Source organism: Scyliorhinus canicula, chromosome 9, assembly GCF_902713615.1.
Source record: "Scyliorhinus canicula chromosome 9, sScyCan1.1, whole genome shotgun sequence".
Taxonomy (NCBI): Eukaryota; Metazoa; Chordata; class Chondrichthyes; order Carcharhiniformes; family Scyliorhinidae; genus Scyliorhinus; species Scyliorhinus canicula.
In genome coordinates, this window is record NC_052154.1 from 151,417,443 (window position 1) to 151,433,942 (window position 16,500).

At 50.7% G+C, this 16,500-nt stretch overlaps 1 protein-coding gene across 11 annotated transcripts in view; it reads left to right on the top strand.

Annotated features, from left to right (window-relative positions):
- The window catches only part of LOC119971787 (liprin-beta-2-like), a 354,279-nt gene that overhangs the window by 163,767 nt on the left and 174,012 nt on the right, over window positions 1-16,500 (top strand). The gene's annotated exons all lie outside the window — the stretch shown is intronic.

The window sequence follows — 16,500 nt, forward strand, 5'->3', positions numbered from 1 at the left end:
TTAACAATCACATGAGACGAATGTTTCAGTAATTTAATTCCAACTGGCTTGTAAACAGGAAACAACACTTTCATGCACAAGAGTGACACCAAGTGGACATGTTCAGTAGTTACAGCTTTTTAAAGTTGGGGGGGGGGGGGGGGGGGAGGGCGAGGATAAGAAAGAAAGAAAGAACTTGCATTTCTATGGCACCTTTCATGACCCTCTAGGGATGAGGGTCTGTGGTTGTTCTCCTCATCTGCTCAGTCTTTATATCGTGAAAGGAATGATGACTGGAGTCACTTTCTACCCAACCATTATCTCTTCAAGTCGATTTCTTTGCTCCGGTTTCCTCCCACAAGTCCCGAAAGACGTGCTGTTAGGTCATTTGGAGATTCTGAATTCTCTGTGTATCCGAACAGGTGCCGGAATGTGTCGACTGGGGCATTTCACAGTAACTTCATTGCACTGTTAACAGCAGCCTACTTGTGACAATAAAGATGATTGTATTGTATTGGCATTTGGAAAGTCCCGTGTGCTCATAGCAGCATCTCCCGCGTCACTGGCTACGATCCTCACAGGCCCCATACACTACTTTCACAACTCGCGTGTATATTTCCCTCTTCTCGGTCTCCCTCACCACAACCTTTCTCTCTTTTCTGTGCCCTGCCACTCAGTACCCCTCCCCTTTCTCCTGCTATGTTTTTATTGATACCTTTGCTTTTCTCTCCCAGCTGCCCCTGTTCCTCTCCTTACTCTTTTTCTGTTCAAAATTTCTACTTGTGTTAAGTAAATATTTCGAGGAGTTCTTTGGAAGTGGCTCTTGCTTTTCTGTAAAATACAGAATATATACAGTGCAAAGTGAGGTCATTTGGCCCATCTGAGCCATGCCCAGTGTTTGTGCTCCACTTCTCTCCCTATACGTACGTATATCTTACTGTCGCTTTTTACGTCATGTACTTATCTAACTTCTCCTTGAATGCATTGGTGCAATTCATCTCAATTACTCCCTGCAGTAGCGAGCTCCACATTTGCACCACTGTCTGGGGAAGGAAGTTTCTCCTGAATTCCCAATTGGATTTATTGCGTTGTAATGAGCCAGTAATTTGATGAGATGAAGTGACAGTCTGATAGATTCATGCTCTGCCTTTATTAACCTTTCTGTCAACTTGACCATCTGTGGCATTGACTGTGTTCTTCAACTAAAAGTAGTCACCTTTAACCTACCACAGCCTCTTTCTGTTGGACATTATAAAAAAAATAGTGTTTAGTTGTACCAAATTCTCTTTCTTCACTACCCCACTTCTCCACTGCACCCCTGCAACCCCCTCATCTATTGTGTTGCCTTTTGAATTGCGTCACTGTGCTGTGTCTAATGTGTTTATTTATGTATCTAAGATTAACAGTATGATTTGATGTGGTGGAAAGCTTCTGATTGTCTGTCAGCAGCCACTGACGTTGCTATAGATCTAGTTTATCACAAACCTATTCCTAATTATCCTTCTGTGGCAAAATCTGCCCAAGTTACTGACCAGGTGCCACACAACTGCTGCCCACGTAATTGCCACAATGAAGCAAAACACTGGAGAGAAGAGGCACACGAGATCTGGCCAATCTCTTTAAAATCATGAAGAGTTTAGATCATGCAAATAGAAAGAAACTGTTCCCAATGTCGGGTGGTTCGTTAATCAGAGAGCACAGGTGGTTGACAAAGGTACCAGCGGTAACGTAAGCAAATCAGATAGATATTTGAAGGAGGAAATAAATTGCAGGGGTATAGGGATAGAACTGGTCTTGAGACTAACTGGTTACTTTTTTGGAAGTGCTGACATGCAGTTTTATACATGGGTTTTATACACAAAAAGAGGCCCTCAGGCCCATCGTGTCTACATTGGACATCAAGCACCTCTCTATTTGAATCCCATTTTCCAGCACTTGGTTCATAGTCTCATAGGCTATGGTGTTTCAAGTGCTCATCTAAATGCATCTAAAATGTTGTGAGTCTTAGCCTCTGCCACTTTTCAGACGGTGAGTCCAAGATTCCCACCACCACCTGGGTAGAAAAGCTTTTCCTCAAATCCCCTCTAAATCCCCTGCCCCTTACCTTAAATTTATGCTGCCTGGTTACTCCTGACTCCTGCCCCCCCCCCTTCCCCCAAGGAAACAGTTCCTTCCTATCTGCACTCTCCATGTCCATAATTTTGGACACCTCGATCAGGTCCCCCTCAGTTCTAAGTAAACAACATCAGCCTAACCTGCGCCTCTTCATAGCTGAAACACTCAAGCCCAGGCAACATCCTGGTGAATTCCCTCTCCACCCTCCCTAGTGCAATCACAATCTTCCTATAGTCTGGTGATCAGCGCTGAACACGCCACTCCAGCTGTGGCCTATCAAGCATTTTGTACAGCTCCATCATGACCACCCTGCTCTTATATCTCTGGGATCTATGGAAATGCACCCCAACGTCCCTCTGGTCTTGTGTATTTCCCAGCATCCTACTATTCCTTGTGTACACCTGTGCCTTGTTGGTCCTCCCAAATACATCGTCTCACAGTGTTAAATTCCATTTGCCACTGTTCTGTCCATCTGACCAGACTGTCCACATCATCCTGTAATCGAAGGTTTTCCTCCTTGCTATTTATGGGTGACATGGTAGCACAGTGGTTAGCACTGTTGCTTCACAGTGCCAGGGTCTAGGGTTGGATTCCTGGCATAGGTCACTGTCTGTGCGGAGTCTGCACATTCTCCCCGTGTTTGTGGGTTTCCTCCGGGTGCTCCGGTTTCTTTCCAGAAGTCCTGAAAGACGTGCTGAATTTGGACATTCTGAATTCTCCCTCCGTGTACCCGAACAGGCGGCGGAATGTGGTGACTAAGGGCTTTTCACAGTAACTTCACTGCAGTGTTAATGTAAGCCTACTTGTGACGATAAAGATTATTATTTATCACGCCACCAATTTTATGTCATCTGCAAAATTACTGATTATACCTTCTACTTTCGCATCTCGATCATTAATGTGCACTACTATCATGGGAGTGTCCCTTTTAAGAAAGGTTTTTTGTCTCATCACATGGCTTCAGTGATGGTGGAGCTGAGTTGTGGCTGTGAGGTTTGTTTTAGTTTCACTTTCAGATTTGACTGCTGTGGACTCAGACAGAGCATAGAACGATACAGCGCAGTACAGGCCCTTCGGCCCTCGATATTTCAGCCTGTCTCTCTCTATTTTCATTTTGAATATCTGTTCCAGAAGTAAACAGGTTGTGACTTCCACTTTGGTAACTTAAAAGATATATTCAGGAAAAACCAGTCTCATTCAAATGAGAAGGCAGAGTGCTGGGCCACGCCCTTGAAAAGTGTTTTTTGGTTTATGGGATTTTGCTTTTGAATTGGAACAGTTAAGGTGTAATTCATTAAGTGTCAGGCATAGATTACGGTAGCTGTGGGGTGTCTTTATGTTTGTAATTGATAAAAAGTATTGCTGTGTGTTTATAGTTAGTTCTTAGAATAAAGCTTGTTTGATTTAAAGTGTCAGGGAAGACTGTTGAATCACACCTGAAGGGAAGACCTTTGTGTTCATCCTAGCCAAACTCAACATAAAAGTTTGGAGGTCAGGTGGACTTCATAATATACTTAGGAGTTTCTAAGCCCTGGCCCATAACATTACAAAAAACAAGGGACCCAGCACCGATCCCTGCGGTACACCACTGGACACAGGCTTCCAGTCACAAAAACAACCTTTGACTATCTGTCTCCTGCCACTAATCCAATTTTGGATCCAAATTGCCCTGAATCCCACAGGCTCTTGCCTGCACTGCCCTCCTCTACACACCTCGTCACCTCCTCGAAAAATGCAATCAAATTTGTAGAGATGATCTCTCCCTGATAAAGCTAGTCTGACTCGCTGATTAATCCTTGCCTCTCCAGTGGAGATTAATTCTGTCCCTCAGAATTTTTCCAATAATTTCCCTGCCACTGACGTTAGACTCACTAGCCTGTAATTACCTGGTTTACCACTACTTTCCTTCTTTGCTGTCCTCCAGTCCACTGGCACTTCTCCTGTGGCCAGAAAGAATTGAAAATTAGTGCCAAAGCCCCTTCAATCTCCTCCCTGGTTTCCTACAACACTCTTCTCTGGGCCTGGCATTTTATCCACTTTTAAGCCCGCTCAAACCAGTAATATCACCTCCCTCCCAATGTTAATTTGTCAATTATATCAGTTCCCCTCTCTGATTTCTATAACTACATTGTCCTTAGTGAACACAGATGCAAAAGGGTTATTTAAAAACCTCACCTACGTCTCCCGGCTCCACACACACACACTGCCAGTTTTGTCCCTAATGGGCCATACTCTCCCTATCTTTGATATACATACACCATAGGATTTTCCTTTATTTTGCCCACCAGTGTTTTTCCATGCCCCCTTTTCGCTCTCCTAGTTTCTTTTTAAGTGGCCCCCTGTACTTGCTACACTCCTCGAGGACTTCCACGGCTTTGAGCCTCCTCTATCTGCCATAGGCCTCCCTTTTTTCCCCTTATCCAATCCTGTATATCAATTGGCATCCAGGAGTCTCCGGAAATTTCATCCCATTCTTTATAGGGGCATGATGGCATTTTACTCTCTTTTTTTTCTTTTTAAATGACTCCCACTGTTCCTTCAAGTAGCTGCTCCCAGTCTGTTTTGGCCTGATTCTGTCTTATCACATTAAAATTGGCCTTTCCCCCAATTCAGAACCTTTTATTTCAGTGGACCAAATGGCCTCATTTTGTGTTTTTACTCTGCTTAGGACACCTCTATTTGACAAAGTTGATGGTTATTGTTCCTAATGACTCTTTATCTGGCTCAGTGTCAGATTTTATCTGATAATTGCTGCTGTGAAACATCTTAGGACGATTTGCTGTGTTAAAGGTGCTATATAAATGTAGTTGTTGTCATCTCCACCCTGAGAAGACATTTGATATGCCCAGAAATTGGGGCTGCCTGGTCTGATTCTTTGTTGTAAGTGCTCTACAATGTAATGTCATTATTTTACGTGGAAAGAGCTGATCTGGAAGCTAACAGAGTAATGGCTTCAGGCCCCGCAGGTGCTAAAAGCTGAAGCTGTGTATTGTTTGGGTGGGTGGCGAGGGAGAATGGGGAAGAGGTTCGACCAGGTGCTGTGTGAACAGGCAGGCTCTCTCCATGGCTCACAGTGCAGCCTGTGTGCATGGTGGTGAGACAGCCCATTTGTACCAGTGACTGGTTATGGACCTGACCCAGTGTCTTGGGATATCTCTGCAGTCCTTACAAGTCACTTGCAACAGCCCCCAATCGTACACTGAGAATAAACTCGCACAATGGATCATGTCAAGTTGCATCTCGAGCAATTGTACTCTGAAGCCTACAAAAAGCCTTTTGTCTCTCTCTGCATGTGTTTCTTTGTCTCTGGCTGTGCGTATATTTTTGAGTGTATGTCCCCTTATCTCTACCTCCCCCTGCGTTCTCTTTCCTCTTTCTGTGTCGTCCCTCACACTATCTCTCCGGCCTGTGGGTGAGTGTTTTCTTTTTTTTCCTCTCTGACTGTCTATCTCTCTTTATCTATCTCTCTCTCCCTCTGTCTGGCAGTCTCTTTCGGTGACTCGGTCCCGTGCTCTCTCTCCCTCGGTCCCGTGCTCTCTCTCGGTCCCGTGCTCTCTCTCTCTCAGTCCCGTGCTCTCTCTCTCTCTCGGTCCCGTGCTCTCTCTCTCTCTCGGTCCCGTGCTCTCTCTCTCTCGGTCCCGTGCTCTCTCTCTCTCTCGGTCCCGTGCTCTCTCTCTCTCTCGGTCCTGTACTCTCGCTCTCTCTCGGTCCCGTGCTCGCTCTCTCTCGGTCCCCTACTCTCGCTCTCTCTCGGTCCTGTGCTCGCTCTCTCTCGGTCCCGTGCTCGCTCTCTCTCGGTCCTGTGCTCTCTCTCTCTCGGTCCCGTGTTCTCTCTCTCTCGGTCCCGTGCTCTCTCTCTCTCGGTCCCGCGCTCGCTCTCTCTCTCTCGGTCCCGCGCTCTCTCTCTCGGTCTCTCTCTCGGTCCCGCGCTCTCTCTCTCGGTCTCTCTCTCGGTCCCGTGCTCTCTCTCTCGGTCCCGCGCTCTCTCTCTCTCTGTCGGTCCCGCGCTCTCTCTCTCTCTGTCGGTCCCGCGCTCTCTCTCTCTCGGTCCCGCGCTCTCTCTCTCTCGGTCCCGCACGCTCTCTCTCTCTCTCGGTCCCGCACGCGCGCTCTCTCTCTCTCTCGGTCCCGCGCTCTCTCTCTCGGTCCCGTGCTCTCTCTATCGGTCCCGTGCTCTCTCTCTCTCTCGGTCCCGCGCTCTCTCTCTCTCGGTCCCGCACGCTCTCTCTCTCTCTCGGTCCCGCACGCGCACACTCTCTCTCTCTCGGTCCCGCGCTCTCTCGGTCCCGTGCTCTCTCTCTCGGTCCCGTGCTCTCTCTCTCGGTCCCGTGCTCTCTCTCTCTCTCGGTCCCGTGCTCTCTCTCTCTCTCTCTCGGTCCCGTGCTCTCTCTCTCTCTCTCGGTCCCGCGCCCTCTCTCTCTCGGTCCCGCGCTCTCTCTCTCTCTCGGTCCCGTGCTCTCTCTCTCTCTCGGTCCCGTGCTCTCTCTCTCTCTCGGTCCCGTGCTCTCTCTCTCTCTCCGGTCCCGTGCTCTCTCTCTCTCTCGGTCCCGTGCTCTCTCTCTCTCTCGGTCCCGTGCTCTCTCTCTCTCTCGGTCCCGTGCTCTCTCTCTCTCTCGGTCCCGTGCTCTCTCTCTCTCTCGGTCCCGTGCTCTCTCTCTCTCTCGGTCCCGTGCTCTCTCTCTCTCTCGGTCCCGTGCTCTCTCTCTCTCTCGGTCCCGTGCTCTCTCTATCTCTCGGTCCCCGCTCTCTCTCTCTCTCGGTCCCGTGCTCTCTCTCTCTCTCGTCCCGTGCTATCTCTTCTCTCGGTCCGTGTCTTCTCTCTCGGTCCCGTGCTCTCTCTCTCTCTCGGTCCCGTGCTCTCTCTCTCTCGGTCCCGTGCTCTCTCTCTCTCGGTCCCGTGCTCTCTCTCTCTCTCGGTCCCGTGCTCTCTCTCTCTCTCTCGGTCCCGTGCTCTCTCTCTCTCGGTCCCGTCTCTCTCTCTCTCTCTCCCGGTCCCGTGCTCTCTCTCTCTCTCTCGGTCCCGCGCTCTCTCTCTCTCGGTCCCGCGCTCTCTCTCTCTCGGTCCCGCGCTCTCTCTCTCTCGGTCCCGCTCTCTCTCTCTCTCGGTCCCGCGCTCTCTCTCCGGTCCCGCGCTCTCTCTCTCTCTCGGTCCCGCGCTCTCTCTCTCTCTCGGTCCCGCTCTCTCTCTCTCGGTCCCGCGCTCTCTATCTCTCGGTCCCGCGCTCTCTCTCTCTCTCGGTCCCGCGCTCTCTCTCTCTCTCGGTCCCGCGCTCTCTCTCTCTCTCGGTCCCGCGCTCTCTCTCTCTCTCGGTCCCGCGCTCTCTCTCTCTCTCGGTCCCGCGCTCTCTCTCTCTCGGTCCCGCGCTCGCTCTCTCTCTCGGTCCCGCGCTCTCTCTCTCTCTCGGTCCCGCGCTCTCTCTCTCTCTCGGTCCCGCGCTCTCGGTCCCGCGCTCTCTCTCTCTCGGTCCCGCGCTCTCTCTCTCTCTCGGTCCCGCGCTCTCTCTCTCTCGCTCTCTCTCGGTCCCGTGCTCTCTTCTCGATCCTGTGCTCTCTCTCTCTCGGTCCCGCGCTCTCTCTCTCTCGGTCCCGCGCTCTCTCTCTCTCGGTCCCGCACGCGCTCTCTCTCTCTCTCTCTCGGTCCCGCGCTCTCTCTCTCTCTCTCTCGGTCCCGCGCTCTCTCTCTCCCTCTTGGTCCCGCGTGCTCTCCCTCTCGGTCTCTGTGTAGCGCTCTCTCTCTCGGTCTCTGTGTTGCGCTCTCTCTCTCTCTCTCGGTCTCTGTGTAGCGCTCTCTCTCTCTCGGTCTCTGTGTAGCGCTCTCTCTCTCTCTCTCTCTCTCGGTCTCTGTGTAGCGCTCTCTCTCTCTCTCGGTCTCTGTGTAGCGCTCTCTCTCTCTCTCGGTCTCTGTGTAGCGCTCTCTCGGTCTCTGTGTAGTGCTCTCTCGGTCTCTGTGTAGCGCTCTCTCGGTCTCTGTGTAGCGCTCTCTCTCTCTCTCTCGGTCTCTGTGTAGCGCTCTCTCTCTCTCTCGGTCTCTGTGTAGCTCTCTCTCTCGGTCTCTGTGTAGCGCTCTCTCTCTCTCTCGGTCTCTGTGTAGCTCTCTCTCTCGGTCTCTGTGTAGCGCTCTCTCTCTCTCTCTCGGTCTCTGTGTAGCGCTCTCTCTCTCTCTCTCTCTCTCGGTCTCTGTGTAGCGCTCTCTCTCTCTCTCTCTCTCGGTCTCTGTGTAGCGCTCTCTCTCTCTCTCTTTCTCTCGGTCTCTGTGTAGCTCTCTCTCTCGGTCTCTGTGTAGCGCGCTCTCTCTCTCTCTCGGTCTCTGTGTAGCGCTCTCTCTCTTTCTCTCGGTCTCTGTGTAGCTCTCTCTCTCGGTCTCTGTGTAGCTCTCTCTCTCGGTCTCTGTGTAGCGCTCTCTCTCTCTCTCTCGGTCTCTGTGTAGCGCTCTCTCTCTCTCTCTCGGTCTCTGTGTAGCGCTCTCTCTCTTTCTCTCGGTCTCTGTGTAGCGCTCTCTCTCTCTCTCTCTCGGTCTCTGTGTAGCGCTCTCTCTCTCTCTCTCTCGGTCTCTGTGTAGCGCTCTCTCTCTCTCTCGGTCTCTGTGTAGCGCTCTCTCTCTCTCTCTCGGTCTCTGTGTAGCTCTCTCTCTCTCTCTCGGTCTCTGTGTAGCGCTCTCTCTCTCTCTCGGTCTCTGTGTAGCGCTCTCTCTCTCTCTCTCTCTCTCGGTCTCTGTGTAGCGCTCTCTCTCTCTCTCTCGGTCTCTGTGTAGCGCTCTCTCTCTCGGTCTCTGTGTACGCTCTCTCTCTCGGTCTCTGTGTAGCGCTCTCTCTCTCTCGGTCTCTGTGTAGCTCTCTCTCTCGGTCTCTGTGTAGCGCTCTCTCTTTCGGTTTCTCTCTCGGTCACGCTGTCACACCTCCGCTCTGTCGTGCCCTCCCTGTCATCTCTAACAGTCTGTCCTCTTAATGGGGGGATTGTTGAAGTCGGTATTAGGGGTATTACGGTACCCAGGTTGATGCTGTAAGCCAGGGGTGGGCAAACTACGGCCTGCGGGCCGCATGCGGCCTGACAAAGGTTTTTATGCGGCCCGCCAATGAGGTGCCCGGAATCATAACCGGCATTTTTGAAAAGCCGCCGGGGAAAAGCCGCTGAAGTAAATGCGCTTATTCAATAAGCGCATTTACTTCAGCGGCTTTTCCCCGGCGGCTTTTCAAAAATGCCGGTTATGATTCCGGGCACCTCATTGGCGGGCCGCATAAAAACGCACGTAGTGGGGTGGATGAGTGGGGCTGTCTCATTGGTCGGTTTAGTTGGGTGTGCGACCAATAGGAGTCCAGGTTACAAACAATAAGCCTTATTATTGTTTGTAACCTGGACTCCTATTGGTCGCACACCCAACTAAACCGACCAATAAGGCAGCCCCACTTATCCACCCCACGACGCGCGTTTTTATCGTTGAATCGGCCAGGCTGTGCTTCTGTCAGTGTTAAGGATCAGCACAAGCAACTTGACACCTGATTTCAACAAACTGGTAAATGACTGCAGTCAGATGCATCATTCTCATTGACATTGTTCTGTTACTTACTGAGTTACTTTGTTTTTCAAATAAATGTGCTTTTTTTTTCTTTAAAGACCTTTTATTTTGGCTATTTAAAATATTAATTATTTTACTTAATATACTATGCGGCCCTTTAAAATTGTGAATTTCTGAATGTGGCCCTTGCATGCAAAAGTTTGCCCACCCCTGCTGTAAGGCCATTGGTGTGGGAGATACCTGAGACAGCAAGATAAGGCAGAGTATAAGAGCCTGTGTCTCCCTAGCAGCTGCATTCTGTACCTGTGCTGCTGGGGGAAACATCTAGTCCAATAAAGCCTTCAATTGTCATCCAATCTCGCTTCTGGAGTCATTGATCGAGCATCATGTGTGTGTGTGTGTATATATATATATATATCTGTGTATATATGTGTGTGTGTGTGTGTGTGTGTATATATATATGTGTGTGTGTGTGTGTATTTATGTATGTCTATAGAAATATAGATACAGATATAAATGAGGGTTGTTAGGCAATTAAAATTAATACCATTAATCTCAAGATTAAACATTTTAATCATGGATTTAATTGCATATTCAATGTAATTACTTCATCCATTTCAAGTTTGGTTTATTTTGATATCCCCAAAACCAACCAGTATAAAAACCCAGACAGTCTTGCCAGTTGTCGGTTCACTTTGGATTTGGATTTGATTTATTGTCACATGCGCCGAGGTACAGTGAAAAGTATTGTTCTGCATATACAAACCATTTGAAAAAATGTATCCATTGCTACATCAAGGCTGAATATTTTTAATATATACCCCAAGTTATTAAAATACAGCAACTTCAGAAAAAACCAGAAGAGTTTCTCATTTATCTGCATTCATCTGTTTTCCTTTCTCCCTCCTCTTCCGACTCTACTTAAATTTTTAAATGTTTCCAGTCATAGCTCAATGGACAACATTCTCAAGGACATGAATTCAAGTTTTGTTTTATTCATTCAGGGGATGTGCGCATCACTGGCTGGGCCATCATTTATTGCCCATTTCTAATTGCTCTCCAAGGTGGTGGTGAGCTGCTTTCTTGAACCACTGCAGTCCATGTGATGTAGGCACACCCACAATGCTGTTAAGGGAGTTCCAGGATGTTGACCCAGTGATAGTGAAGGAACAGCGATATATTTCCAAATTTGTATGATTGGTTTGGAGGGGAACCGCTAAGCGGTGGTGTTACAATGTATCTGCTGCCTTTATCCTTCTAGATGGTAGCAGTCTGGAGTTGGAAGGTGCTATCTAAGGAATATTGGAGTCAGGAGCAGAAGTACACAGTTCAGCCCTTCGATCAGATCATGGCTGATCTCTTCCTGGTCTCAAATCCACCTCCCTACCTGTTCCACAGATACCTTTACCCTGTTTTTAAAATCAGAAATCTATTTATCTCCTTCTTGAAATCATTTAATGATTCAGATTCCACTGAACTATGGGCCAGCGAGTCCCACAAATTCGTCACCCTCTGCACAAAGCAGTTTTAAATCTACAGCTTCTCAACCTATATCTGTGACCTCTGTCACAAGGGGGAACATTTGGTCTACATTTACTTTATCAATCCCTCTTAGTATTTTACATACCTCACTCAGATCCCCCCCTCATTCTTCAGAACTCCAGCGAGTAGAAGGCCAAACTGTTCAATCTCTCCTCATATGTCAACTCTTTCAACCCCGGAATCAATCTGGTGAAGCTCCTCTGAACTGCTTCCAATGCTACACATCCTTCCTCAAATAAGGAGACTAAAACTGGACGCAATATTCCAGATGTGGTCTCACCAACACCCTCACCAAACTCCTGACTATCTTATAAGTGATGAGCAGTCTTTGGGGAGTCAGGTGGTGAGTTAATCACCACAGGATTCCTAACCTCTGACCTGCCCTTGTAGCTGTGGGACGGAATTCCCCCCCCCCCCCCCCCCCCCCCCCCCCCCCCCAACGGCAGGTGGGAGAATCGTCGGGGTGCCACACGAGTCCCGCCACGCTGCCCTGGCACCCGCATGCGATTCTCCCAACCCCCCCCCAAACCAGCGTGGCAAGAATCACGGCTGGCCACTCGGAGAATCGGCGTTTGCCGTTTGCAAAAGGCAGATCCGGGGGTGCACTACTGCAACCCTAGCAATACAGGGCGCCGAGTACGCCGATTTTAAGTTATATGTACTCCCCGATCTCTGCGCTCCTCTACTGTTGGGACTGGATTTGCGGTGTAACCTCAAGAGCCTAACTCTGAAATTCGGCGGGCCCCTACCCCCACTCAGTGTATGTAGCCTCACGACACTAAAAGTTGACCCTCCCCCGCTCTTCGCAAATCTCACCACCACCTGTAAGCCAGTCGCCACCAGAAGCAGGCGGTATAGCATTCAGGACAGGACTTTTATCAGGTTCGAGGTCCAGCGACTCTCGCAGGAGGGGATCATCGAGGCCAGCAACAGGCCCTGGAGAGCTCAGGTGGTGGTCATCAGGACTGGGGAAAAGAACCAGATGGTTGTAGATTACAGCCAAACCGTAAGCCGGTACACGCACCTTGATGTGTACCCCCTTCCACGGATCGTAGACATGGTTAACCAGATCGCTCACGACTGGGTGTTCTCCACGGTGGATCTGAAGTCTGCGTACCACCAGCTGCGAATCTGCCCGGGGAACCGCCACAACACGGCCTTTGAGGCAGACGGCCGCCTCTTCCAATTCCTCCGGGTCCCCTTCGGCGTCACAAACAGGGTCTCGGTCTTTCAAAAAACCATGGACCGAATGGTGGACCAGTATGGGCTACGGGCCACATTTCCATACTTGGACAACGTCACGGTCTGCAGCTATGATCAGCAGGACCACGATACCAACCTCCAGAGATTTCTCCAAACTGTCCAAACCCTTAACCTCACTTAAAACAAGGAGAAATGCATTTTCCGCAAACCAGACTAGCCATCCTCGGCTACTTGGTGGAAAACGGAGTTCTGGGACCTGACCCTGACCGTATGCGCACCCTCCTGCAACTCTCCCTTCCCCACTGCCCCAAGGCCCTGAAAAGGTGTCGTGGGTTCTTTTCCTATTACGCTCAGTGGGTCCCCAACTATGCGGACAAAGCCCGGCCACTAATCAAAGCCACCATCTTCCCACTGGCGGCCAAGCCGCGATGCGCGCGGTGGACGGGTCCGTCCCCTTCCAGGTGGAGAGCGACATGTCAGAGGTCGCCCTCGCCACTACCCTCAATCAGGCAGGCAGGTCAGTAGCATTTTTTTCACGTAACCTCATCGCCTCTGAAATCCGACACTCCTCAGTCGAAAAATAAGCCCAAGCCATTGTGGAAGCCGTGCGGCAATCGAGGCACTAGCTCGCTGGTAGGAGGTTTACCCTCGTCACCGACCAACGATCGGTAGCCTTCATGTTCGATAATACGCAGCGGGGGAAAATCAAGAATGATAAGATCCTGAGGTGGCGGAACGAACTCTCCACCTATAATTACGATATAGCATATCGCCCTGGGAAGCTCGACGAGCCCCCAAATGCCCTGTCCCGCGGCACAAGCGCCAGTGTGCAAGATGACCGACTCCGGGCTATTCATGATGACCTCTGCCACCCGAGGGTCACTCGGCTTCTCCACTACATCAAGCCCCACAACCTGCCCTATTCCACTGAGGAGGTCAGGGCCATGACCGAGGACTGCCCGATCTGCCCGGAGTGCAAGCTGCACTTCTATCGACCAGATAAGGCCCACCTGGTAAAGGCATCCCGGCCCTTTGAGCACCTCAGTATCGATTTCAAAGGGCTCCTCCCCTCCACCAACCGCAACAAATATTTCCTCAACGTCATTGACGAATTCTCCCGCTTCCCCTTTGCAATTCCCTGCCCCGACATGACCGCGGCCACCGTCATTAAAGCCCTACATAGTGTCTTCACCCTGTTTGGTTTCCCCACATACGTCCACAGTGACCGGGGCACGTCGTTCATTAGCGACGAACTGCATCAGTACCTGCTCAGTAAGGACATCGCCTCGAGCAGGACTACCAGTTATAACCCCGGGGGATCGGGCAGGTGGAGAGGGAGAACGCGACGGTCTGGAAGACCGTCCTCCTGGCCCTACGGTCTAGGAATCTCCCAGTTTCACACTGTCAGGAGGTCCTCCCTGACGTGCTCCACTCTATTAGGTCCCTCCTTTGAACGGCCATGAACGAGATCCCTCATGACCGCCTGTTTGTTTTCCCCAAGAAATCCACCTCCAGGGCCTGGCTTCCGTCCTGGCTGAAGACACCGGGGCCCGTCCTACTCCGCAAACACGCCAGGAGCTATAAGTCCGACCCCCTGGTCAAGAGGGTCCAGCTCGTACACACCAACCCCCAGTACGCATACGTAGAACACCCCGACGACCGACAGGACATGGTTTCCCTCCAGGACCTAGTGCCCGCAGGTTCCACTACCACCGCCACCCCAACTTACCCCTCCCAGGCTACGCTGACCTGGGCCCCCACCTCTATATGGCACCCGTACCCCCTTCCGCCCCCCCCCATTCTCCCTTCACCGACCCACAGGAACGAAGCTCCAGGAGACACGCTCCCGGAGCCCGCGTCTGTACCCGCACAGGCAACTTCACGACCCATGCCCACAGGGATGACTTTGGCACCCAGGCCAGCTGTGATACCAGAGCTTCGGCGATCACGGTGCACGATCCGGGCGCCGGACAGGCTGAACTTGTGAAACCTTCACCCCTGCCGGACTTCATTTTTTTAACAGGGGGTGAATGTTATGAACGTATTGCATTACGGGAACGTATTCCCGTTCCAGCCTCCCCGAACAGACCCCGGAATGTGGCTACTAGGGGCTTTTCACAGTAACTTCATTTAAAGCCTACTTGTGACAATAAGCAACTTTCATTTCATTAAATTAACCATTCACCATGTATGTAACTGTACCATGCTGTTGCCCATGAGGGCTCCACCTATGGACCATTGTAAGGTATTACCTGTGATGTGTCATGTTGGTGCCTTTGTGGGCTCTATCCCTGGCTCCACCCCCTGAGGGGAAGTATAAAGAGCAGTAGCCCTCCAACCCGGCGGATTACATGGATTACATGGGTTGAATGGGCTGATTAAACGGTTGCGTGTTTTCGCACACTTGGATTTAAAGGTGGACGTTGTGTTTCTTCAGGAGACATGCCCAAAACTGGGGAATCAGTCAAGGCTGAGGAAGGGATGGGTGGGGCAGGTGTTGACGTCACGGATAAAGGACTTTGTGCTGGGGGTGATAGGAGAGGACTAGACTGAGTTTGTGAAGGGGTGGCAACTGCCAACAAATGTGTGCAGGTTGCTCAATGTCATTATGATGCCCTTGGAGAGGCAAGACGTCGACGTGGTGGTGGCAATGGCTGCGAAGAAGGCTTTTGATCGGGTTGAGTGGGTGCATTTTGTGGAGGCGCTGGGCCGGTTTGGGTTTAGCCAGGGTTTCATTGATTGGGTTTAGCTGCTATTTAGGGCGCAGATGGCTCATGTCTGGACGAACAGGATGAGTTTGGAGTTCTTAGAGTTGAATCGGGGGACGAGGCATGCCCGCTCTCCCCACTGCTTTTTGCTCTGGCGATAGAGCTGTTAGCAATGGCGCTCAAGGCATCAAGGGGTTGAAGAGGGATTGAGCAGGGTGGGGTTGAGCACAGTTTCATTGTAGACAGATGATCTTCTGTAATATGTCTTGGACCCAGTGGACAGCTTTAATAGGATTATGGAGATCTTGAGGGAATTTGGCTGTTTTGCAGGGCATAAATTGAACATGGAGACAAGTGAGATGTTCCCAATTAATGCCAGAGGGCAGGAGAGGACATTGGGAGGCGTTGCCGTTCCTGGTGGTTGGCGTGAGCTTTCGATATGTCGGGATACAGGTGGCGCGGAGCCTGTCCCAGCTGCATAAATTTAAATTGGCGTGACTGGTGGAGGGTGTGAAGTCAGACTTTGATGTGGGATGTGCTGCTTTTGTCACTGGCTGGGTGCGTGCAAACGGTTAAAGTGATGGTGCTGCCCAATTTCCTGTTAAGTCTTCTAGAACTTCCCCATCTTTGTTCCCAAGTCCTTTTTTAGGAAGGTTAATGGGATAATTTTGAGGTTCGTGTGGGTGGGGGAAAACCCGCATGGGTGAGGAGGGATGGGAGGGGGGAAACATTCGTCAGAATGATACTTCTGGGCTTAAATGGTTAAATGTGAGGAGTTTGCGTGACTAAGCTGTTCCTGCAATGTTAACCACCTGATCTTTCCACAAGAGACCACGTTGGGGGATTAGAAGCAACTGGTTTTCTGTTGAAACCTCTGCCAACCATTATCCTTCTGATTTCCCCATGTCCTCACTGAAATTTAGAGTACCCAATTCATTTTTTCCAATTAAGGGGCAATTTAGCATGGCCAATCCACCTAACCTGCACATCTTTGGTTTGTGGCGGTAAAACCCACGCAAACACGGGGAGAATGTGTAAACTCCACACGGACAGTGACCCAGAGCCGGGATCGAACCTGGGACCTCGGCGCCATGAGACTGCAGTGCTGCCACTGTGCCACTGTGGTGCCCCAATGGTCTCGCTCTTGGGACTCCGCTTTAAGAGCAATATAGGATCACCTTCGACACAAGGACTTGCAGCGGTTCAACAAAGTGGCTCGGCATCACCTTCTCAAAGGGCTGACTCGGGATGGTTAATATCCCGCATCCTGTGAATGGCTAATTGTTTTCTAAAAAGTCCCTGGGCGGGATTCTCTCAGCCCTGGGCCAGGCCAGAGAATCCCCGCAAACAGGCCACGCCGCCCCGCAGAGTGGAGAATCTGTGCCGTTGGTGCTGGCGTGCTTGGCGCGGCGTTGGTCATGGGTCGCTCGACACAGCTGG